The sequence below is a fragment of the Rhinoderma darwinii genome, chromosome 4 (assembly GCF_050947455.1).
Source record: "Rhinoderma darwinii isolate aRhiDar2 chromosome 4, aRhiDar2.hap1, whole genome shotgun sequence".
Lineage (NCBI taxonomy): Eukaryota > Metazoa > Chordata > Amphibia > Anura > Rhinodermatidae > Rhinoderma > Rhinoderma darwinii.
In genome coordinates, this window is record NC_134690.1 from 36,848,886 (window position 1) to 36,874,694 (window position 25,809).

Consider the following 25,809-nt stretch of genomic DNA (forward strand, 5'->3'; position numbering starts at 1 on the left):
TTCACCAGGTAAGGCTGAAGCACCTGGTCGGAAAGGTCTACACCCCCCATAAATTTGTTGTAGTCTGTTACACAGACAGGTTTCTGCTTGCAGTGGTAGCCCTCTCTCCCTAATTGCCACAGTGGTGTCCGTGTGTACGGTGAACAGCATGTAGACATCCTTCCTGTCGGTCCACTTCACTGCAAGTAATTCCTCACTTGCAAGGGCCATGAATATTCCTGTTTCCAAATGCCTGGACACCAACTGTTGTGGGAATCCCACTCTGTTCTTCCGTACTGTCCCACAGGCCCCTGTATTTGCAGCATGGAGGGCTTTATAAAGGGCAGCACCTTGTGAAGGATGATTTATTTGCTTATATTCTCTGTATGAAATTACATTGTGAATTATCAAGCAGGAGGCCGAATTACTAAGATATGTATTATGTGAAAGTGATGATAATGTTTAAATGATTTAGTTTCATGCAGCAGCGTCTTGTCTGGAGTTCCCACCTTGGTTCTTTTGTAGTGAATAAGAAAGACATTGTTCCTTTAATACAAGTAATGTTGATTTCGTATGTTTTATCTTTGACCTTGGTTCCCATGCGAAGATGGACAGGGAGTGAGATGGGAGTGAGATGGGAGGGTGGCAAGTATGCGTGAGGGAAGGTCTCCCCCCCCATCTCCACGAGGACATTCTGTCCAAAAGAGAGATAAGAAACCTGTAAACATAATGTCTGAAGAATTATAATGATGTATTTTATTGTATGCTTTTTACTGAATAACAAATATTGTTACATTGTCTCTGATTGGTTTACCTCAAGCCTACACCCCTTCTGAATTTCAGTTTAACAGTTTGAGTTTGGTAATAAATCCTTCAGATGAGAATTTTGAACATTTCAGCGTGTCTGTGTGTTTTCTTCTCGTCTCTCGATATATATCGGTGAAATATCCTAATTAGGATTCTGACTAATGGAGTCTGGCCTTGAGAGTCTGTTGGGACTCGTATAAATTTCAGTCTAATATATTTTGAGCGATGGATTTCCACGACAGTAATGGTGCCGATAAAACCCAGGAAGATTGCACGTCTGATAAGCTGTCACTGGAGAGGTCTGGCTTTGCATCTGTGAATTACAAAAAACCGCGGTAGGTAAGGAGCTTATTCTTACACCATTCACACATGTATTGCGTAAGCCTTGGAATCCAGCTGTCAGAACGTCACTTCTATGGACGAGACTCCTTAGTCAGTGGGTTGAAAGATGGATCCAAAAAGGTATGTTGAAGCTTTTTGTGTGATGAAGGATTACAGGTGTGTACGTGATCTTAAACTGTTGATATGAAAGACATGAGAGAATTTTTGCCAGCAAATACATAGTTAACCAGGAAAAATTGTGAGAAGCCTTTGGAATGCAGTAACGTAGCGCATGGCAGAGAGAAGTCGTAACTCACATGTGAAGTATTTGAAATGCAAAGAGTTGTTTTGGACTGTGAGGAAAAAACAAAACTTCTGCTTGCTGCTTTGTTGTAGCGTTATTTGTTATTTAGTTGTGTAAAATTGTTGAGGATTAATAGTTGTTCTGTTACCCGTTTGTCTGGGATTATAGTTGGGAGGTATTGACTGTTTGTAGGTGAGATAGTTGTGAGTAATATCCTGTAGTACCACAGGGGCTTCAATGGTTAAGTCCTGATAATGTAGAATCCAGTGCAAGGAGGAGCAATTGTGTCTATATTGAATTTGCACTCAATACCATTACCCAGTACAATAGGGAAAAACTTTGAATACTGTATTAGAAAATCATTTATATTTTCCTGGCTAATTGCCAAACAGTGATATTGTGTGTAAGGGTCCATAAACCAGTTGTATGCATTGCCAGACTGGCATAAGGTGGGAATCAGTACAGACTGATTTCTAGCACATGATAATCCGGCATATACACTTTGATGTAAAATAACATCCAAGTAATTAAGTCTGTAGTAGTATAACATCAGACCGCTGGATTGAATACCGTTGTAATATAACATCCTGTATTCAATGAATGACCCTGACACTTATCCCAGGTGCCACCTGTGTCGTAGTAGTAATTACAGTAAAGAACATTGGTATTGGCTCAGACCCATAGCCCGTAAAGAAATTATCACCAACATAGATAACAGCCCCCTAAACTACAACCCACAGAGTGAACGGCTGAGCGGGGAGGATAATATATATATGTTACCAAATATAATTTGCATGTGAAACCATTGCAAAGTGCTAGAGGAAAGAGTTTGGGATATATGTTACATCATGGGCTCTATGAACTGAAAGACACACCCCGGCAGCAAGTGTTCTGCATAAGTGAAGTGACCAACTCCTGCTTGAATCAATGGAGGTTCATGAATGTCGATTGTGTTGAAGAATTTGCTCTTGTAATTGTTGATTGGCAGCATTTTGTCTGTTCTTGATGTTCAATCCAGTGAGGGATCAGAGGATCCTGCTGCTAGAATGTCTGGAGGAACGACTTTTGATATCGTATTGGTAAGACAGTCTAGGAGATAGACTGGTCTGAGATATCTGTCGGCAAACGTGGCCTGTTTGCCTGGAGGTGGGGGATTTACCGGAAATCACCCTACTGCTCTCCGACCATGGGGTCAGGAGGAAGTTGGACAAAGATGCTTTGGGGAACTGGTCCCGGCCAACATTAGAATGAGCAAAAGGAGCTGGGGCTTTAATTATAAAGTATGTGAAGGCAAAATAACACACTGAAAAAAAAAAAAAAAAATTGTTGAAGAGGCTGGCAGCCGTAAGATGGATGTTTGCATGTGATAAAGACAATGGTTTGTGGAAAGTTGAGAAAAGGAGTGGAGTGGCCAGGACAAGGCATAAGTTAAAAGGACAAAGCAGGTGATTACAGGTGGTTACAAGTAAGATGATGTGAGAAAGGACAATTTAAATACAGGTGTAAATTTTCATTGGAAGAGTGAAGAAAACGGAGCAGCCGGGTACATTGCAGTGACTAACGTGGGTCAGAACGGGGGGAGTGTAATGTGAACATGTGTGATGTGATGAGACATCTGTGTGATGTGTGATGTGTGTAATGTAACATGTGTGATGTGATGTGACATCTGTGTGATGTGTGGAGTGTAACATGTCTGAAGTTTGAAACTAATGGCCACAATAAAAGCAGAACTATATTGTATGTTTCCTATTTTTAACAGCAGTAATGTCTAAAAATGTTAGTGTTTTGTGTATGGGGTTAAAATCAGTTCTACTTTTTTTTTTTTTTTTCATTTTTTAATGGAACGTCTTTTATTTTCGCGCAGCGCAGTCGTCTGTAACTACACCAAGCGAGAAAAATATTACAGCCGGCTGGATCTGTTTGTAAAAAGATAAAGCTATACTGCAGATTAATGTGTTATAATGTGATAAGATTTAATGTTGGAATGTTTTAATGTTAATTCAAATGTATTAAACTACAGATATTGTGAGACACGGGGTCTTGAACATGTATGTGCCCCCTTTGTTCCCTATTCTTATGTACAGCTTATTGGTTTGCAGTAATTAATATTACCAGATATATTATTTTCTGTGTTATTGAATAACTAATTACATTTGTCTTGTTTTTGTTTTCACACATGAGGCACGTGCTATGGGGCTGCCTAAATGTTATTTTTGAAAATGTGAGATGTTTTACAGGTAAATGGTTGCAGGTCATTTTAAAGATAAAATGTATTTTTGTCAGGAGAAAGTAATCTTTTTTGTTCCAGGCTGTTGTGTATTACAGGGGGTTAAACTAGTGCCCCCCCCCCCAGATAGAGTGTCTAATTTCATTATGTTAATATGTAGTTTTGAACCCTGCTACATTATTTTCGCAGAGTCCAAATAGGAGGGAATGTTGAAGGGACTGATTGGTAGTTTTTGTTTTTTTGTTCTCCTTTTTACAGGCAATTTTATAACCCCTTCACAGCCAGAGGGAGCTATGCCAAGCACTGCCCTATCCCAGTGGCTGAGAAAGGGTTGAAGATTTCCCAATGTTGAAGGGACTGATTGGTAGTTTTTGTTTTTTTGTTCTCCTTTTTACAGGCAATTTTATGACCCCTTCACAGCCAGAGGGAGCTATGCCAAGCACTGCCCTATCCCAGTGGCTGAGAAAGGGTTGAAGATTTCCCAATGTTGAAGGGACTGATCAGGTAGTTTTGTTTTGTGTTTTATTTTGTTTTGAATTAATGAATTTGGTTCTAGGAGATCTACAAAATGTGTATGAGTTTCAAGGCGTAACCCAGATTAAATGTGTATGAGCTTCAAGGAGTAACCCAGATTAAATGTGTATGACAGTAATTTATATTTTGAGGTTTTTATGTGTAGATGGTTCCAGATCCCCCTCCAGCCAATTTACACAGGAGGCAGAGGTGACGTCACTCACAGATGAGTCTTTACAGATTTAGATGGGGAGAAGGCAAAAAAAAAAAAAATATTGTTTCTTTTATGCCAGATTTCAGTAACATATTTTGTTTGTTTTTGTATTAATCAGGTATTTACAGGACCTGGTGGGTGGGATTTACAAGTGTTCTGGATCATCAGATAAATGTGGAACAATAAAACTCCACCCTTTTGAAATGTTCTATCTATATGTGACATGGGTTTCCAATGTAAATTTGTAATGTAGACATACTTTATCATATACAGCATGTGTAGAACAGGATACGAGGCACCAGGTAAATTACCCAGAAACCACTCTCACCTTCTTGTTCATCTCAAGGAGCGGAGTTGAAGGTGCTCGCTGAGGCTGTAACCTGGCAGAAGGTAAGACGGCCGACATTTACACTGACTCTAGGTACGCTTTTGGCATCGCCCACAATTATGGGCCCATTGGTAGTAGGAACTTTATTGGATCATTGGGTAAGCCAATTGAGAGAGCAAGAGAAAACAGAACTGACAACAAGGGTATATGCAGCCAGGTATCAGTAAATTGGCTTGTCCCTGGATACAATAATGCCACCACTAGGTTTGTAGCAGCCGGCATGATGTGCGCACGGCATGACATAGGTAAAACAGCAAAGGTACCTGTGAAAAGTGCAGCCTGGCCAGATTAACAGTCCCAGCGACTGCAGAACATACAACTACCCGAGGTAGACGTGTATGACGCGGTGCTCGTGTGTGTAGACCTGTTCTCAGGGGGGGCTGAAGCCCGGCCTGTATTTAACCCCACTGCAGACGTTGTGTGTAAGTGACAGGGGAACAACGTTATCCCAAGTATTGACCTGATGTTTGTACAATAAGATATCAGCAGTTCTCCAGATGTTATTCCAAAGTTAGTTTGTTTAACAATTGTATTTAAGAAGTGTTGTGGGAATATTAAATATTGAAGTTAAGTTTTATGTAAAGTTCTGGATCAGCCTTAGCATTGGACTATTAGAGTCATGCGTCAGATAAAAGGTACAGAAGTGGAATATTCCCATTTGAAAACATTTTTAGTTATTTGTTTTTTGTCGTTGTTATTGTGAAAGGAAAATTCTGTGCAGTGTTCGTGTGTGTGTGTATGTATATATATATATATATATATATATATATATATATATATATATATTTATATATAAAGAAGAAAAATGAGTTTGCATGTATCACTTCTAGTTATTGCTCAATGTGAACGTTTGATGTAAAGATGTTATTTGTTAATGTTTTTCTTCAAATTAATTATTTGATTAAGATCAATTAATGTTTATACAATGAAAAAGTTTGTTCTCCACAGGAAGAGTCCAACTGGGAGCGGAAGGCGTGAGAACCAGATTCTAACAGAATGTGGACGGATAAGGGAACGTGAATCGGTAAGACCCAAGGCACTCTTGATGGCTTTTGCATTGATGGTGTATGACCTCACATAGGCCCCAAGACTGCAAGGATCGATTTGGTGAGATCTAATTGGTATGTCCCAGGCTTTACAGCTGTTGCTGCTAAATTCTGTTAGAGCTGTTTGATTTGCCTACAGAACAGTCCTGGTAGACCGGTGCCAACCTTATCATACCCGCCTCCCACGAAGAGAACAGACCTTGAGAGGCCTCCCCATGCAATACAAATTAGAGTAAGGAAAATTGGTTTGCAACATTTGTCAGATAAACATGTTGAATCTGTGTATATTTTGGTGAGCTGGAAATGTTCCAGGCAATCAGATCAGATCAAGGTACAAATCCTGCTGGAAAGCGTGACACCAAGTGCAAATGAAATGTACCCAATAATTACACATCTTCTAGGTGCCCTGTCCATTGGAACAGAGACGTTTTTCTTATATAAAAGGTGTTTGTTTGATTTAGTTTAAGGGCCTGACATTGTTACGTAGATGTTATCACCAGATTAGTAACAATTGACAAGGGTTGGGGTCCCCGAGCAAGTGGCAGTAAACATGAACTAAAAGATTTTTAATACGATGAACTCCATTACTGAGGTGCGGCAGGAGCAGCCGGAGCCAGTACAACGCGTTTGTCATGAACTGACGGCAGTGTCACAATTCCAAGCAGCCGCCCAGACAAGATAAGAAGACAGATGAGCGGAGGGTTTGTGGGGTCACAATAACACCCCACTAATCCGCCTACGTGGGATCTCACACCAGGCTCACAGCATGAGGTGTTGTGTATAGCCCGGTGACGTAAACTAAAAGAGATGGTGTCTGACAGATGAAAAGGACCAAATCAAGTCGTGATGACATCAGCAAAATTCCAAGTAAAGACCAAAGACCTGAGTGAATCCGTCAGCAGTATCAAGTGTTCTAATCAGAAGACAGGAGAAGAAGAGGACGATGATGTACATGACTTGTCGATACACTGGTGGGACCCCATACCCTAACCGGACATTGGTGATGGCATCATATTAGTTGTGGCCCTATTGATATATTGTTTGAGTTTCATAATCATAATATATCATTTCTGTAATTTAATATGAGAAAAAGGGAGGTTTGTGAAGGATGATTTATTTGCTTATATTCTCTGTATGAAATTACATTGTGAATTATCAAGCAGGAGGCCGAATTACTAAGATATGTATTATGTGAAAGTGATGATAATGTTTAAATGATTTAGTTTCATGCAGCAGCGTCTTGTCTGGAGTTCCCACCTTGGTTCTTTTGTAGTGAATAAGAAAGACATTGTTCCTTTAATACAAGTAATGTTGATTTCGTATGTTTTATCTTTGACCTTGGTTCCCATGCGAAGATGGACAGGGAGTGAGATGGGAGTGAGATGGGGGGATGGCAAGTATGCGTGAGGGAAGGTCTCCCCCCCCATCTCCACGAGGACATTCTGTCCAAAAGAGAGATAAGAAACCTGTAAACATAATGTCTGAAGAATTATAATGATGTATTTTATTGTATGCTTTTTACTGAATAACAAATATTGTTACATTGTCTCTGATTGGTTTACCTCAAGCCTACACCCCTTCTGAATTTCAGTTTAACAGTTTGAGTTTGGTAATAAATCCTTCAGATGAGAATTTTGAACATTTCAGCGTGTCTGTGTGTTTTCTTCTCGTCTCTCGATATATATCGGTGAAATATCCTAATTAGGATTCTGACTAATGGAGTCTGGCCTTGAGAGTCTGTTGGGACTCGTATAAATTTCAGTCTAATATATTTTGAGCGATGGATTTCCACGACAACCTGTATAAAAGTTGTCTGTATAGACGTAGTACCCCTTGTGCAGAAATGGCTCCATTAGGATCCACACTATTTTGCCAGAGATGCCAATAGTTTCTGGGAAGCCTGGGATATGAATTTGGCGGTCCCTGCCTTCATATATTTTAAAACCGCAGGTGTAACCCGTTGTGCTCTCACACACTTTGTATAATTTCACCCCATATCTGGCTCGTTTGGAAGGGATGAATTGACGAAAAGAAAGCCGGCCTTTGAAGCTCATCTACAGACCAATTTTTGTCAGCGGTGTACAAAATTGGAAATTAATCATTTAGAAGGGTGATTAATGGCCTTAATTTATTAAGCCGATCATAGGCTGGGTCACTTCTTTGGGGGACTTGGGAATTGTCGGTAAAATGCATGAACCGCATTAGGGCCTCATAGCGGTTTCTGGACATCACTGCTGCAAATACAGGGGTAGCGTGGACAGCACTAGAAGTCCAGTAGGACCGGACAGATGTTTTTTTTTTAACCAAACCACATATTGAGGGTAATGCCTAAATTTTTTTTCATTTCTGGGACACTTGTGGGGTTCCACATTCTTGAGTATATACATAGTTACATAGTTAGTACGGCTGAAAAAAGACACATGTCCATCAAGTTCAACCAAGGGAAGGGAAAAGGGAAGGAAAAATTTCTACACATAGGAGCTAATATTTTTTTGTTCTAGGAAATTATCTAACCCTTTTTTAAAGCCATCTGCTGTCCCTGCTGTGACCAGCTCCTGCGGTAGACTATTCCATAGATTCACAGTTCTCACTGTAAAGAAGCCTTGTCGCCTCTGCAGCTTGAACCTTTTTTTCTCCAGACGGAGGGAGTGCCCCCTTGTTTTTTGAGGGGGTTTTACAAGGAACAGGATTTCACCATATTTTTTGTATGTGCCATTAATATATTTATATAAGTTAATCATGTCCCCCCTTAGTCGTCTTTTTTCAAGGCTAAATAGGTTTAATTCTTTCAATCTTTCCTCATAACTTAAATTCTCCATGCCCCTAATTAGCTTCGTTGCTCTTCTTTGTATTTTTTCCAACTCCAGGGCATCCTTTCTATGAACTGGAGCCCAGAACTGGACTACATATTCCAGATGAGGCCTCACTAATGCTTTGTAAAGTGGTAATATTACATCCCTGTCCCGCGAGTCCATGCCTCTTTTAATACACGACAATATCCTGCTGGCCTTTGAAGCAGCTGATTGACACTGCATGCTGTTATTGAGTTTATGATTTACAAGTACACCCAGATCCTTCTCAACAAGTGAATCCGCCAGTGTAGCTCCCCCTAGGACATATGATGCATGCAGGTTGTTGGTACCCAGATGCATAACTTTACATTTATCTACATTAAACTTCATCTGTCAAGTGGACGCCCAAACACTTAGTTTGTTTAAACCTGCCTGTAATTCATGAACATCTTCCATAGACTGAACTATATTACATAGCTTGGTGTCATCTGCAAAAATAGAAATAGTGCTATTAATCCCATCCTCTATATCATTAATAAATAAGTTGAATAATAGGGGTCCCAGCACTGAACCCTGGGGTACACCACTTATAACCGGTGACCATTCAGAGTAGGAATCATTGACCACAACTCTCTGGATACGGTCCTTGAGCCAATTCTCAATCCAATTACAAACTATATTTTCTAAACCTATAGTCCTTAATTTACCCATTAGGCGTCTATGGGGGACAGTGTCAAATGCCTTTGCAAAGTCCAAAAACACTAAATCCACAGCGGCCCCTCTGTCTAGACTTCTGCTCACCTCTTCATAAAAACAGATCAGGTTAGTTTGACAACTTCTGTCCTTAGTAAAACCGTGCTGGCTGTCACTTATAATGCTATTTATTGTCACATAATCCTGTATATAGTCCCTCAATAGCCCCTCAAACATTTTCCCCACGATGGATGTTAAGCTTACTGGTCTATAATTACCCAGGGAAGACATAGAGCCCTTTTTGAAAATAGGCACCACATTTGCCCTGCGCCAGTCCCTTGGCACTATACCAGTCACTAGAGATTCTCTGAATATTATGAAAAGGGGGACAGAAATAACTGAACTAAGCTCTTTAAAAACTCTAGGGTGTAACCCATCTGGTCCCGGGGCCTTGTGCACATTTATTTAATTTAATTTAGCTTGCACCATATCTACATTCAGCTAATTCAGTATATCTGATATATTAACATCACTAGCACCAGCTACATCAGCTGCTCTTTCTTCTGTTGTATATACAGAGCTAAAGAACCCATTTAGTAACTCTGCCTTCTCTTGATCCCCTGTGATCAACTCCCCATTACCATTATCTAGGGGTCCTACATGTTCAGACCTGGGCTTTTTTGCATTTATATGCTTGAAGAATTTTTGGGGATTTGTTTTACTATCCTTGGCCACCTGCCTTTCATTTTGTATTTTTGCTAATTTTATTACATTTTTACAGATTTTATTAAGCTCTTTATATTTTACAAAGGCTACAGCTGTACCCTCAGATTTGTATTTTTTAAATGCCCTTTTTTTGTCATGTATTGCCCCTTTCACAGAAGGTGTAAGCCATGTGGGGTTTAATTTGAGTCGTTTATACTTGTTACCTGTAGGAATAAATTTTGCACTATAATAACTCAAAGTAGATTTGAAAATCTCCCATTTATCATTTGTTCCATTATTTGACATTAGTTCTTCTCAGTCTATATCCTGAATTGCAGCCCTCATCCTGGGGAAATTGGCTTTCTTAAAATTAAATGTTTTTGCCCTCCCAGCCTGCGTTTGTTTTTTACAGTATAGGTAAAATGTAACTATATTATGATCACTGTTACCGAGGTACACCTCTATAGCGACTGCTGTATCTACCACCATAGGACTATGGGGTTCAGCGGTAGAATAGGAATCGTCACTGTCGGGAAAAAGTTCTGAAGCGGTGTCAGTTTCACTTTCAGATATGCAAAAAAATGGGACATAGAATGTAATTAAAACCACAGAAAAGGCCATACTCACAGATTAGGTGGTGGGTAAAAAAACCCGTTCCAAACTGGACGCAACCAGGTCATCGAATGCTGTTGAAGGAAAGTGCCCAGGTGTGTTTAAATAATGATAGCCGCTCCCACTAACCTTGAGGGGAGTGGTGTGTTGGGCATGGAAGTAAATGTGTAATAATAATAAATAAATAATAAAGTACTGTGTATAGTGTACATGTGAGGTATAGGGGACATGGCTAAGTGTAGTGTGTAGAAATCAGGGCTGTGAGTGAAACAAAACGTGAGTGTAGTGTGTAAAACATGGAGGCATAGTGTTTGGATAGTGAGGCACAGCATATATCGCCGAATAGCAGCCTATTTATAATGCCCATACTGTAAGAGAGCGGGCTGCCCTGCATGCAATGCCAAACATCCGCACACTAGGCTTTCCCAGCATCATAAGATCCGTGCGCGTCCTGAAAAAAAGGTATGTACAATGTAAGTAACCATGAAAAAACATGGGGTATTAGTTGTCGTTTTGGCCAAAAGAACGCAAGCTCGTTTCACTTTCAGAACTGTTGGAACATAGCAAGGCGTAGGCTTGCTTCGCGCTGTACAGTCTCTGAGACATTATATTTATAGATATGTATGTATGTATGTACAGTATATATATATATATGCCCTATAAGTGCGATAAGAACCCTAAGGCTGGGCTCACACACCTTATTTACGGACGTAATTCGGGTGTTTTACACCTCGAATTACGTCCAAAAATAAGGCTCCAAAGCGCCGGCAAACATCTGCCCATTCATTTGAATGGGTTTTACGATGTTCTGTGCACACCGGCTGTTTTTTTACGCGCCGCTGTCAAAAGACGGCGAGTAAAAAGACGCCCGTGTCAAAGAGGTGCCTGTCACTCCTTGAGACGTAAATGGAGCCGTTTTTCATTGGCACCATTCAAAAACAGCTCCAATTACGAACGTAATTTCCGCCGCGAAAAACGCGAGTACAATCAATTACGTCTGAAATTCAGGAGCTGTTTTCTCCTGAAAATAGCTCCGTAATTTCAGCCCTATAGGACGCTGTCATGTGAACCCAGCCTAAAGTAAACCTAAAAACTACACTAACTATTATTTTTTTTATTTTTTATAACAGACGTAATAAAATAAAGCCCTAATGTAGTCTTACGGCTATTATGGCCCTAAACACTAACGCTAAACTAGCACTAACCCTAAACTAACACTTACGCTAAACTAGCACTAACGCTAAACTAACACTAACGCTAAACTAGCACTAACGCTAAACTAACACTTACGCTAAACTAGCACTAACGCTAAACTAACACGCTAAACTAGCACTAACGCTAAACTAACACTAACGCTAAACTAGCACTAACCCTAAACTAACACTTACGCTAAACTAGCACTAACGCTAAACTAACACTAACGCTAAACTAGCACTAACGCTAAACTAGCACTAACGCTAAACTAACACTTACGCTAAACTAGCACTAACCCTAAACTAACACACTAAACTAGCACTAACGCTAAACTAACACTTACACTAAACTAGCACTAACGCTAGTCTAGATTTTATATTATATATATATATATATATATATATATATATATATATATATATATATATATATATATATATATATACTAGAAAGCGGTGATTTGTTTCTTCACTTTTTTTTACAGCACAGGACGCAGACTGATCTCTCTCTCCTCTCAAGGAACAACTACAATGAGAGGAGAGAGAAACACAGCCCATGTCCTGGCTGTGTTATTAAAATAACTGTCTTTGATCTCTGTGATTTTATCACACAGATCACCTGATCAGGGACCAGTCACAACGGTCCCTGATGGTTTCTGTGCCAGCTGCTGACACAGGCAGGTTATGCACAGTGCATGCGCGCGCCATTTTGTGTGTGAGGGGGGGAATCGGAAGGGGGGAATCAGACGTGGGAGGGGGGGTGATTCATCTGGGGTATACTGGGGAACACTTATTACCCTTTCTCTCTAAGGAGTTATTCTATGAGAGGAGAGAGAAAGGGTAACGATCTGCCGCTTTGCAGTGACCGCCGTGATTTAACGAATCACGGCGATCACGTGACCAGAGACCACTCGTTATGGTCTCTGGTTGTTGCTCTGAACCCTCAACTACCTCCGGTAACTGAGAGAACGGAGCTTTGATCATTTATTTTGGCGCTACATTAGGCTAAAGCGCTGCCGTGTAAAGGCGGCGCCTTAGCCTAAAGCCCCTTAGTGACAGCCGTGAAAAGGCGTATTGGTGGTCACTAAGGGGTTAAAAAAGATATTTCCATTGATGGGAATTAATTTCCTCCATGGAGAATGGTTACAAAGCCGAGTGACAACCATTATGGTCATCATCAGAACTCCTCCAGGACTTTCCCAGACTCTCCCCTCTCCACAGCCACATAACTCTGTTTATTTACCCATAAAGCAGGAAAGACATGAAGTGAAAGAGAAAACAGAAGAACAGAGTTTTTAAAATTTATTTTTTTAATTTCCGCAATGATAATGAATTAACTAAATCCAGGTGGCAAATTTGGGAAAGGTATTGCCGCTGATGATGATTGATGTTCGGGCTCTACATGTTGTCTCGTAGCTTTGTGTTTGATGTCCTATATGCCGCCTCAAATAAAATACTCCCTTTCCCTTTCGAGGATCCAGTAAGTCTTCGTTGACTTTTCAATGTTGGTTGATAGAAAAGTTATTTTCTGCATTTTTTTTTTTATAAGATGTCAAATTGTGCGTATTAAAAAGTGATGATGGTTCTTCATGGTGACCTGTAGAAGAACACATATTTTATAACCAGAAGAATACGACCATGACACACAGCGGAGTAACATGCAGTCACAGGGCCCCAGAGCAATATATGGCCCCACATCACCCCACCCACCAGGACTAATAGGTGTGGGAAATGGATGCGACTGAAAATTCATAGAATAGAGAGTTTACTGTAGTCTGCCCCTGTCTATGGAGGGTCATATACTCACTGGTGATGTGCTCATATTCTGATGTCATTTTCTGAAATTATAGATATTCTTGTCTGGAAAAAAGGGAATGAGTTATACAGATTGATTGACTTATAGCTGTATACAGATCATATACAAAACACATGTCCTGGACTGGGGAATGTCCCTGTCTGGGGAGGGTCTCATATACTTACTGTTCAGTCTGATTTTTTGCTGCCCATAGCGGAAACTGTTGATGTTATTGTCTAGAAAAAAGGTAAGAAATTAAGCAGATTGATTGACAGGTCACTGTCACGTTGCAGTATATTGGTCATTATTATTCATCAGTATTTATAAGCCAAAACCAAAACATAATTAGAAAAAGAATAATATAAATATTCACAACTCTTCTGTGTTTTAGACCAGTTTCTATTTTTTGCTTACAGATACTGATGCAAAATACTGACGCGTGAAAGTTGCCTTATAGCTATATATATATATATATATATATATATATATATATATATATATATACATTTCCGAATACATGTCCTGACTGGAGAATGTCCCTGTCTGGATTGAAACCCAGAAGCTCCTGTCCCAGGCAGCAGCTCATCTCATTGAGCTATAGGGGATGTTAGAGAGCTCCACTGCTGAATCTGCTGTCTAGGTTGTCTTGACTTTTGCGCCTCTGGATTCCTTTCCTTTATTGCCTGATTGGTCTCAGTCTTTTGGTTTACTATATAATCCTGTCCCTTGCCCTTCCTGATTGTCAGACTATTGAGATTCCTGCCTGTAGTCTAGTTCCATCTGTCTTACTCTACAAACTGTTGCTGCTCATTTGTGTACCGAAATTGAATTATTTTCTGACCACATCTCTGCCTCACTCTACAACCTGTTGTCACTTGTTTGAGCACAAATCTTGGATTGTTTCCGGACCACATCTCTGCTTTACGCTACAACCTGTTGCTGCCTATCTGTGTATCAAAATTAGATAATTTCCTCAACATGTCTCTATGCTACAATCTGTTGTTGCTTATCTGCGTACCGAACCTGGACTGTTACCTAATTACTTTTGCTATTTTTAACCTCCTGCCTGATCGTTTCAGTCACAGGACTTCAAATCTGCCACTGACATTAACATATATATTCACTACTGATGTTCGAATGTTATGATCTTTTGCTACCCATATCTGCTGAAACTTTTTGATGTTAATGTCTAGAAAAAATGGGAGAAATTAGTTAAACAGATCGCTTAACTTATAACTATTTACACATAATATATGTCCTGGACTGGGGAAGGTCCCTGTCTGGGGAGGGTCTCATATACTTACTGTTAAGTCTGATGTTTTGCTGCCCATTGATTAAACTGTTGATGTTATTGTCTAGAAAAAATGGAATAAGTTAAGTTGATTCATAGACAGGCCACTTTCACACGCCAGTATTTTGGTCAGTATTTTGCAGCCAAAACTTGAAACAGAAAATATATAGAAAAAGTATAATGGAAAAATGTACATCTCTTCCGTGTTTTTGACCCTCTCCCGATCTTGGATATAAATACTAATACAAAATACTGATGTTTAAAAGGGGTCTTATTAGTACACACACAGAACACACAAACAGAATACATGTCCTGGACTAGAGAATGTCCCTGTCTGGAGAGGGTCTTATATTGTCGGGATTGAAACCGAGAAACTCCTGCTGCTTTTCTCATTGTACTATAAGGGATTTTGGAGAGTTCCACTGCTGAATATGTTGTCCAGATTTTCTTGACTTTTGCCTCTATGGATTCCATGCTTTATTGCCTGATTGGTCTCAATCTTTTGGTATACTATATAAACCTGTCCTTGCACTTCCTGATTGTCAGACTTTTGAGGTTCCTGTCTGTAGTCTAGTTTCTTTCTGCGTCACTTCACAAACTTGCTGCTCATTTGTGTATCGAAAGTAAATTGTTTCCTGACCACACCTTTGCCTCACTCTACAACCCGTTGTCACTTATATGTATACCAAACTTGGATTGTTCCCAGACCACTTATCTGCTTTAAGCTACAACCTGTTGCTTCTTATCTGTGTATCAAACTTAGATTATTCTCTAACCACTTCTCCGCGTCACGCTACAATCTGTTGTCGCTTATCTGTGTACCGAATCTGAACTGCTAGTTAACTACTTTTGCTATTATGAACCTCCTATCAGATTGTTCCAGCCTCGGTACTTCAAATCTGCCACCGACATTAGGGCCCCATGCAAACGACCATAGATTTCGTCCATAATTACGGACCTATTCATTATTATGTCCGACTGACACTTTCCCGTATATTTACGGGAAGGTGTCCTTACCGTAGAAACCTTCCGTAAAAAATCCTATTTTTTTATTTTATGGATCGGGCTCCCATACTATATAATGGAAACACTGTCCACAAATGCGTATGACTGACCACAGCCGTCTGCGGCCGGATATGCCTGTAATCATAGACTGTGATTATGGGCACGGTCATGTGCATAAAGCCTTATATATATACCCACTACTGATGTTAGGATGCTCTGATATTTTGCTGCCCATATCTGCTGAAATTTTTCTATAAAAAAAAAGTGCAAGAATGAGTTAAACAGACCGATTAACTTATAGCTGTATACACATAAAATACCGACAGAATACATGTCCTGGACTAGAGAATGTTCCTGTCTGAGGAGGGTCTCATATACTCACTGTTTAGTTTGATGTTTTGCTGCCAATAGATGGAACTGTTGATGTTATTGTCTAGAAAAAAGGGAATGAGTTAAGTTGATTGATAGACAGGCCACTTCACACGGCAGTATTTTGGTCAGTATTTTGCATTAGTATTTATAATCCAAATCCAGAAACAGAACATAAATATAAAAAGTATTATTGAAAGTTTTGCACCTCTTCCGTGTTTTGGCCTATAAATACCCATACAAAATACTGACCAAATGACTGCCATGGAAAAGGGGGCTTATAACTATATACACAAACAGAATACATGTCCTGGGCTGCAGAATGTCCTTGCCTGGTGAGGGTCACATTTTGTAAGGATTCATACCCAGAAACTCCTGTGTCCGAGGCAGCAGCTCTTCTCATTGAGCTATAGGGGATGTTGGACAGCTCCACTGCTGAATCTGTTGTCCAGGTTTTCTTGACTTTTGCCTCTCTGGATTCCTTTCCTTTAATGCCTTTTAGGTCTCGCTCTTTTGGCTTACTATATAAACCTGTCCTTGCAATTCCTGAGTGTCAGACTATTGAGGTTCCTGCCTGTAGACTAGTTCCTTTCTCTACAAACTGTAGCACCTTATTTGTGTACCGAACTTGTATTGTTTCCTCACCACGTCTCTGCTTCATTCTACAACCTGTTGCTGCTTATCTGTGTACCGAACCTGGACTGTTTCTTAATTACTTTTGCTATTATCAACCTCCTGCCTAATCATTTTAGCCACCGGTCTCCAAACCTGCCACCGACCTTGACATATATACTCACTACTTATGTTCGGATGTTCTTATCTTTTGCTGCCCATGTCTGCTCGAAAATTTTTGATGTTAATTTCTAGAAAAAAATTAAAGGAATGAACCATTAACTTTTAGCTTTATACACATAATCCACCAACCAAATGCATGTCCTGGACCTGAGGTTGCCCCTGTCTGGGGAGGGTCTCGTATACTCACTAATGATGTTATGATGTACTGATGTTATGCTGCCCAAATCTCTGATGTCAATTTTTGATGTTATGCTGCTCAAATCTCTGATGTCAATTTTTGATGTTAATGTCTAGAAAAAATAGGAAGAAATTAGTTTAACAGATTGGATAATTTATTGCACAGGCAGAATACATGTTCTGGACTAGAGAACGTCCCTGTTTGGGGAGGGTCTTATATACTCACTGTTTATTGTGATGTTTCTGAAACTGTTGATGTTATTTTCTAGAAAAAAGGGAATAAGTCAAACAAATTGATTGATTGATTGATTGATTGATTGATTGTATATATAATACAAAGACTGAATACATGTCCTGGGCTGCAGAATGTGATGATGCTCCTGCCCATGTGACCGCTGCAGCCTGTGATTGGCTGCATTTGTCACTTGGTTTAAAACATCATCCCAGAAGGCCGGGCTGCATGAAGAGCAGCTGGGAAGAATAGGAGCCGTTGCTATGACAAAGATAGACTTTTTTATTATTTTAAACAAAAAACGGTTTTGTATTGTTTCAGATTTTAAATCGCATCGTTTCTGCGCAAAAATATCAACATTTGTTATTTGTTGCGGATTTTAACTCCTCATTGAATTCAATAGGCAAAACCCAAATCAAAAGTGCAACAATTCCGTTGACATTCTGTGGATTAAAAAAACGCACCGCAGGTCAATTTATGATTGTTTTCTAAGCAGATTTTTTCTGCATTCTGTCGATGAAATTTATTCAAATCTCATCCACTTTGCTGCTACGGTAATACATAACGATATCCGTTGTGGAAAATCTGCAAACATACCCAAATGGAAAAATTTTCACCTCTTCCATGTTTTGGGCCCACTTCTGTTTTTTGGCATATAAATAATAATGCAAAATAATGAGCAAGTTACTTATAGCTGTATATATATATAATACACAAACAGAATACATGTCCTGGACTGAAGAATGAATGTCCCTGTGCGTGGAGGGACTCATATACTCACTGCCGATGTTCTGGTCTTCTGAAGTTTTGCTGCCAATATCTGATGGAAATCAACGATGTTATTGTCTGGGGAAAAAAGGGGAAAGTATGAGTTAAGCAGATTGATTGACTGTAGCTGTATACACAGACATCATATAAGTCCTGGACTGGAGAATGCCCCAGTCTGGGGAGGGTCTCATATCATCACCATTCAAACACAGAAACTCCTGTGTCCGAGGCAGTAGCTCTTCTCATTGAGCTATAGGGGATGTTGGACAGCTCCACTCCTGAATCTGTTGTGTAGGTTTTATTGACTTTTGCCTCTGGAGTCCTTTTCGTTATTGCCCGATTGGTCTCACTCTTTTGGCTTACTATATAAACCTGTCCCTTGCACTTCCTGATTGTCAGACTATTAAGGTTCCCGCCTGTAGTCTAGTTCCTTTCGCTACAAACTGTAGCAGCTTATTTGTGTACCGAAATGTAATTGTTTCCTGACCACATATCTGCTTAATACTGCAACCTGTTGCTTCTTATATGTGAACCAAACTGAGATTATTTCCTAACATCTCTGCCTCACGCTATAATCTGTTGCCGCTTAAAGGGGTTTTCCCATTTTGGACATTTATGGCATATCAACAGGATATGCATTAAAAGTCTGACAGATGTGGGTCCCAGAGTCCCATGTGGGTCCCCGCGCCTATCTCTAGAACGGGGCCTCCTAAACCCTGTTCTAGCTTATTCGACTCCGCTGCCTCCCGACCACTTCCTAAGTGCTCTAAGTGCTCGCTGAGCTACGCTATTTCCGTAACTCCCACAGAAGTAAATGGGAGTTACTGAAACAGCGTAGCGCGGCGAGCTACGCTGTTTCAGGAACTCGGTAGCTACGGAAACAGCGTAGCTCGCCGTGGTACTCTGTTTCCGTAACTCCCGACCACCTAACCAGGATGTGGCCAGGAGGCAGCGGGAGCAGAGTGAGCTAGTAGTGGGTTTAGAGGGCCCTGTTCTAGAGATAGGTTCGGGTCCCAGGGAATTGTCCAAGGTGGGAAACCCCTTTAAGTGCGTACTAAACCTGGACTGGTACTTGAGCGCTTTTGATATTATCACCCTCCTGCCTAATCATTTCGGTCACAGGTCTGCAAATCTGCCACCGACCTTGACATATATACTCACTTCTGATGTCCTGATGTTATGCTGCCCGTATCTCATAAAAATTATTGATGTTAAGGTCTAGAAGAAAAGGTAAGAAATTAGTTATACAGATTGGTTGACTTACAGTATATGCAAAGACAGAATACATGTCCTGGACTGGAGAATTCCCCTGTCTGGGGTGGGTCTTTTATACTCACTAATGATGTTAAGATGTTATGCTGCCAATGTCTCATAAAAAATATTGATGTTAGTGTCTATAAAAAAAGGGAAGAAATGACAAAAGGGGTTGTCCAGGCATGGAGTAGTTTTCATACTGATTACGTATGCACAGGATACCTGGTCCCTGCACCGATCAGCTGTTTCGGCTGACTCTGAGCAATAGATGTCAGGGTCAGTAGCAGATGGCTCCAGTCACAGTATAGTGGCCATTCTGCAAGACAGCAGCTCTGCTCCTATTCAAGTGAAAAGAGCCATCTGCTTCCGACACCGTTAACTGCATAAAATCTGATGCCCAGAGGCAGCCGGAACAGCTGATCGGTGTGGGGTCCGAGTGTCGGATCTCCACCAATCATATACTGATGACCTATACTTTTTAATTTTTTCATCAGTGGAGCTTTATGAGGGCTTGTTTTTGTGAGACGAGCTATAGTTTTTATAGGTACCATTTTTGGAAACATGCAACTTTTGGATCACTTTTTTTTCCAATTTTTGTAGGGCAAAGTGACCAAAAAACAGAAATTCCGGCATTGTTTTTATGGGGTTTATTTTACGCCGTTCACCGCATGGAATAAATAACATGCAATTTTTAAAGTTCATATGTATGGTTTATTTTTATTTTTTTTAATAATAAAGGACCTGATAAGGGAAAAAAAGGTGATTGTGTTTTATTTTATTACTTTATGAAATGTTAAATACTTTTGTGTAAAAAAAAACAAAAGTATATTAGGTATGATACCTTTATTGGCTAACCATAAAAGTTCTATATGCAAGCTTTCAAAGCACACAGGCTCCTTCTTCAGGCTTGCATATATAACTTTTATGGTTAGCCAATAAAGGTATCATACCTATTATACTTTTGTCTTTTTTGACACAAAAGTATTTAACATTTCATATTGTCTCTGACTAAGACGGTACTACACTATTTTATTACTTTGAAACTTTTATTATATTTTTCACAACTTTTTTTTTTTCACTTTTTTTACACTTTTCTTTAGTCCCACTAGAACTTGAAGGTCCAACTGTCAGATTTTTCTAATACATTGCACTACCAATGTAGTGCAATGCATTATATCTGTCAGTCATTCACTGACAGCAAGCCGATTAGGCTTCGCCTCCGGGCAAAGCCTAATTGGCTTCTGTAATGGCAGAGAAGGAGGCCATTGTTAGGCCTCCTGTTGCCATAGCAGCAGTCGGCAGCCCTGATTGCATGGCAGGGCTGCCGATCTGCTACCAACCTCTAAGATGCAGCGATCAATTTCGATCGCTGCATCTAGGGGGTTAGTGGCAGGTATCGGAGCTAGCTCCGGTTCTTGCCGTTACTGGTGGATGTCAGCTGTATCATACAGCTGACATCCACCGCTGATGACGCTTACAGGCGGCTCTGGAAGCCTTTTAGGCCCTGCCTCCAGGCGGGCCCAGAAAAACTTCTGTACTAGGCATTCCGGGAGGAAAATGTTAGGCCTCCGGTTGCCTTTGCAGTCACCGGCACTCCAGCAATTTCATTGCTGGGGTGCCGATGAGCTGCAAACCCCTTAAATGCCATAACCCCAGGGTGTCAGCTGTAACATACAGCCAACACCCGGGGATGGTGGCACCGACTCAGCTTCTGAGGAGGTGTCCACCATTTGTCGTATAGATACGGCAAAATGCGGGAAGCACTAGCTTTCCATGACATATTCATACGACAAATTGTCGGGAAGCGGTTAAACAGACTGATTGACTTCATAAATAAATATATATGCAAAGAGAAGAATACATGTCCTGGACTGGAGGATGCCCCTGTCTGGGGTGGGTCTTGTATACTCACTAATGATGTTATAATGTCCTGATGTTATTCTGCCAATGCCTGATGAAAATTATTGATGTTAATGTCTAAAAATAAAGGGAAGGAATGAGTTAAACAGATTCATTGACATAGCTATATACATAATACAAAGACAGAATACATATCATAGACTGGAGGATGCCCCTGTCTGGGGAGGGTCTCGTATACTCACTAATGATGTCATGATGTCTTGATGTTATGCTGCCAATGTCTGCTGAAAATTATTGATGTTAATGTCTAAAAATAAAGGGAAGGAATGAGTTAAACAGATTTATTGACATAGTTATATACATAATACAAAGACAGAATACATGCCATAGACTGGAGGATGTCCCTGTCTGGGGAGGGTCTCATATACTTACTAATGATGTTATGATGTCCTGATGTTATGCTGCCAATGTCTGATGAAAATTATTGATATTAATGTCTAAAAATAAAGGGAAGGAATGAGTTAAACAGATTTATTGACATAGCTATATACATAATACAAAGACAGAATACATATCCTGGAATCAGTGGCGAATTAAGTAGACCATAGGCCCTGGGCTGTTAGCCAAACTTAGGCCCACCCCTTCTCCACCGCCACGCCGCATCTATTGCTAACCCTACCTTTTTGCACAAGCATTAACAAATGGATGTTCTGATTCCTCTTTCACAGGGCTGTGCCCCTACATACTGACAGTATCACACTGTCTAGGGACACATCCTCCTGACAAGGGGATTGGTAACACAAATTTTTCTATCAGTCCTGGACTGCACAAAGACTTCATGTGGAATACAAGGATTTTCTATAATAAACATGTCAGGAGAGGGGACAGATTCTCTACAATTCCAGTGACTCACAGGTGACGACGTCTCATACATATATATTGTAGCAGTGCAGCTACTGGACGGTGCAGAAACTCAGGTGTTAAGCAACCAGGGAGCATGTACAACAGAGAGGGTTTTCTCTGCTGTTGCTTGGGTGTAAAGCCTGGAATAGGGCTGTCTGATGAGCTTAGTTAGGCTTCACCTGAGACGGCTCTTTAATTAAGGTGCGTACAGTTCACACAGAGCTCTCAGTCTGGGGAAGACAGGCATGCTAGCCTGTGAGAGTCACCACCGTGTGAGGTAAAACTGTGAAGGTTTTGAGGTGCTGGGCACAATGCTCAGTGTCTCGTAGTGAGGGACACTGAATGTGTTGGTTAGAGGCTGGACGGCCTAGGGTTTATTTTGTATATTTATTGTTGTAACACTGATTACTGTGGTGAAGACAATAAAGCTAGCTGCGGCTGGTTTAAACCTTTTATTCAAGGAGTTGGAGTGAACTTTCTATGTATGCCAACCATCTCACCCGGGAGATGGCGATCCTGTGAGCTAAGTGGTCCCCAGGTTGTTACAATATATACATACACTATATATACACATACATATATATATATATATATACAGATACGCTATATATACACATACATACACTATTTATATATATACATACATACACACACTATATATATATATATATATATATATATATATATATATATACACACATACATACTTACACTCACTATATATACACACATACTCTCTATATACACATACATACACTATATATATATATATATATATATACAGTGAAGGAAATAAGTATTTGATCCCTTGCTGATTTTGTAAGTTTGCCCACTGTCAAAGTCATGAACAGTCTAGAATTTTTAGGCTAGGTTAATTTTACCAGTGAGAGATAGATTATATTAAAAAAAAAGCAGAAAATCACATTGTCAAAATTATATATATTTATTTGCATTGTGAACAGAGAAACACCTCCCGATGCCCGCAGCCATGGATCCGTTAGCGCTGGCCTCTGTCTACTTCCTAGGAGACGCCAGCGCTCACTTCCGCTCCGTCCTGCTGTGTACCGTAGGATCGTCATCATCAACTGCCATGATTTCCTGGTCTATAAGAAGGCCCCAGGCCTTCTGATCCTTGCCTGGGCATTGTTAGTCTAACCCAGTCTGTCTCGCATACCCTGTGTCCGTGACACAAACACTATATATACATACATACACACACACACACACACACACACACACACACACACACACACACACACACACACTATATATACATACATACACACACACACACACACTATATATACATACATACACTATATATACATACAAACAAACACTATACATACATTGTACACACATGAATATGCACATTATACACATATAAAGTACACATTGTAAACACACATGCACTTACCTTTTATGTAGGATATTTGTGAAGGGCGTTCAGCAGCTTGATGGCCCGACACAGTGCCGCAGACAGTCTCCCCTCCCCCTCCCTCACATCCCGACTGGTAACAGCAGTAGCAGGAGGAGGAGCAGGAGGAGAGGTGTGTAGAGCAGGGAAGGGGGGCTGGAGGGGGAGCTTCTAAAGCAGTACAGGGAGATGTAAGCTAGCAGCACAGACCACGGCTGCTAATAGCTGGGAGTCGGACAGAATCTCACTTTGCCTCATGACAGGTGCAGCCCTGGCACCGGGGCCCCCTCCTGTGCTAGCGACGCCACCGGGCATGAGGGGGTCTGTGCGGTTCACCCGAACCTCCCTAATGATGATCCGCCACTGCCTGGAATGGAGAATGCCCTGTCTGGGGAGGGTCTCGTATACTCCCTATTGATGTTTTGATGTTATGCTGCCCAAATTACTGATGACAATTTTTGATGTTAATGTCTAGAAAAAAGGGAAGGAATGAGTTAAACAGATTGATACCACATACAGAATACATGTCCTGGACTAGAGAATATCCCTGTCCGTGGAGGGTCTTATATACTCACTGTTTAATCTGATGTTTCTGAAACTGTTGATATTATTTTCTAGAAAAAAAGAGGAATGAGTTCAGCAGATTGATTGACAGGTCACTTTCACACTGCATGATTTTGGTCAGTCTTTTGCTTTACTATTTATAAGCCAAACCCAGAAGCGGAACATGAATAGCAAAAGTATAATGGAAAGATTTGCATGTCTTCCATGTTTTGGACCAACTCCTGATTTTGGCTTATAAATACTGATGCAAAATACTGAGTGTGAAAGTGGCCTTAGAGCTATATACACAAAGAGTATACATGTCCTGGACTGGAGAATGTCCCTGTCTGGGGAGGGTCTCACATACTTACTGCTTATTCTGATGTGTTGACGGTGGCGCAGCAGAAAATTGCTCTGAAGAATCTTTGACGAAAGAAAACAAGTGTTTCATCAGAAGGAAATCATATAGTAAATGTCTAGATCAGCACAATACAGGCGTCCAGTGGAGCGCTATGTGATAGAGAAGCATGGCTAGTGATAGCATCGAAGGACTTTCTGTATTTGATGCATGTGTAGGGATGTCAGGGGGAACACAAACTGTTTTCTGTGCATTGCTTTCTGCTCATATAGTGGCAGTGATGAATAATGTCTAGTAACCACTGGACTAGTATTACCTGGAAATGCAGGGGAGAAACAAAGCTGGTCTTTCCTGCCAGCAAGAACATTCATAAAAAAAATAAGGTGTGATAAAGCCCACATGGAACCTGCATTTATTACCTTGATGTTCGTGTTTCTGCTGCACGGCCGCTGTTTCCGTTGCTGGTGAAAAAATACGATTTAATGATAAATAAATAGCCTGTGAAATGTTAGTAATAGAAATATGAAAAGGTAACTAAACTTTTAAAAAACTTTTGACATGTCATAGTGTTGTGTCAGAAGTTTTGATCAGTCGGGGTTCAACCACTGAGACCCCCACTGATTGCTAAAACATAGTGGCAGAAGCGCTCGGATGAAAGCTGTGTCACTTTGTTTCTGATCAGCTTGTCTCGGAAAGCCGAGCCATCGAATTCCAGAGTCAATAGACAGTCTATAAACCCGTACACCGCTGGTGCGGCTTTCCTCGTGAAGCTGATCTGAAATTAAGCAGCACAGCACTCACTCAGCGCTCAAACCCCCACTGATCAAAACTTGTGACATGTCACTGTAATATGTCAAAAGTTTTTTGAAAGTTTAGTTACACTTTAAGTATAATCCTAGTGACGTCAGAAAACATCTAATAACCCGGATGTATAACCTGTATAATCCCATCACATGTTCTATGGTAGGATAAACGTCATACTAGAATTATACTTATAATTGTAGTTCTTACTATGTGATATAGCAGGACCAACTCTCCGTGAATTACTCACATGTTTCTTGTCCCGGTACCTCTTAAGCTTTTCGGTAGCCACCATTTGTGTCTTCTTTAAGAAAAAAGTAAAAAAATAAAATAAGATCAGCTCCATGTCATGAGTGAAGGACTAGTAGGATTAGTCTATGCAATAAGATTGTCCTGCGGAGACTGAATGAGGCGGCGCTCATAGGAGTAAAATAAGTGACCCCCTAG

The 25,809-nt window shown here is 40.4% G+C and overlaps 1 long non-coding RNA gene across 1 annotated transcript; it reads right to left on the reverse strand.

Annotated features, from left to right (window-relative positions):
• Positions 1 to 13,083: 13,083 nt before the first annotated feature.
• LOC142759144 (uncharacterized) lies at positions 13,084 to 22,822 on the reverse strand. Its single transcript, XR_012883099.1, has 13 exons — positions 21,583 to 22,822; positions 21,393 to 21,457; positions 19,388 to 19,444; positions 18,240 to 18,304; positions 17,453 to 17,491; positions 17,237 to 17,339; positions 17,052 to 17,117; positions 16,268 to 16,318; positions 14,894 to 14,944; positions 14,714 to 14,778; positions 13,775 to 13,825; positions 13,602 to 13,654; positions 13,084 to 13,391 (listed from the first exon to the last, which is right to left on the reverse strand). It is a non-coding gene; the product is annotated as an uncharacterized LOC142759144 (long non-coding RNA).
• Between the last annotated feature and the right edge of the window lie 2,987 nt (positions 22,823 to 25,809).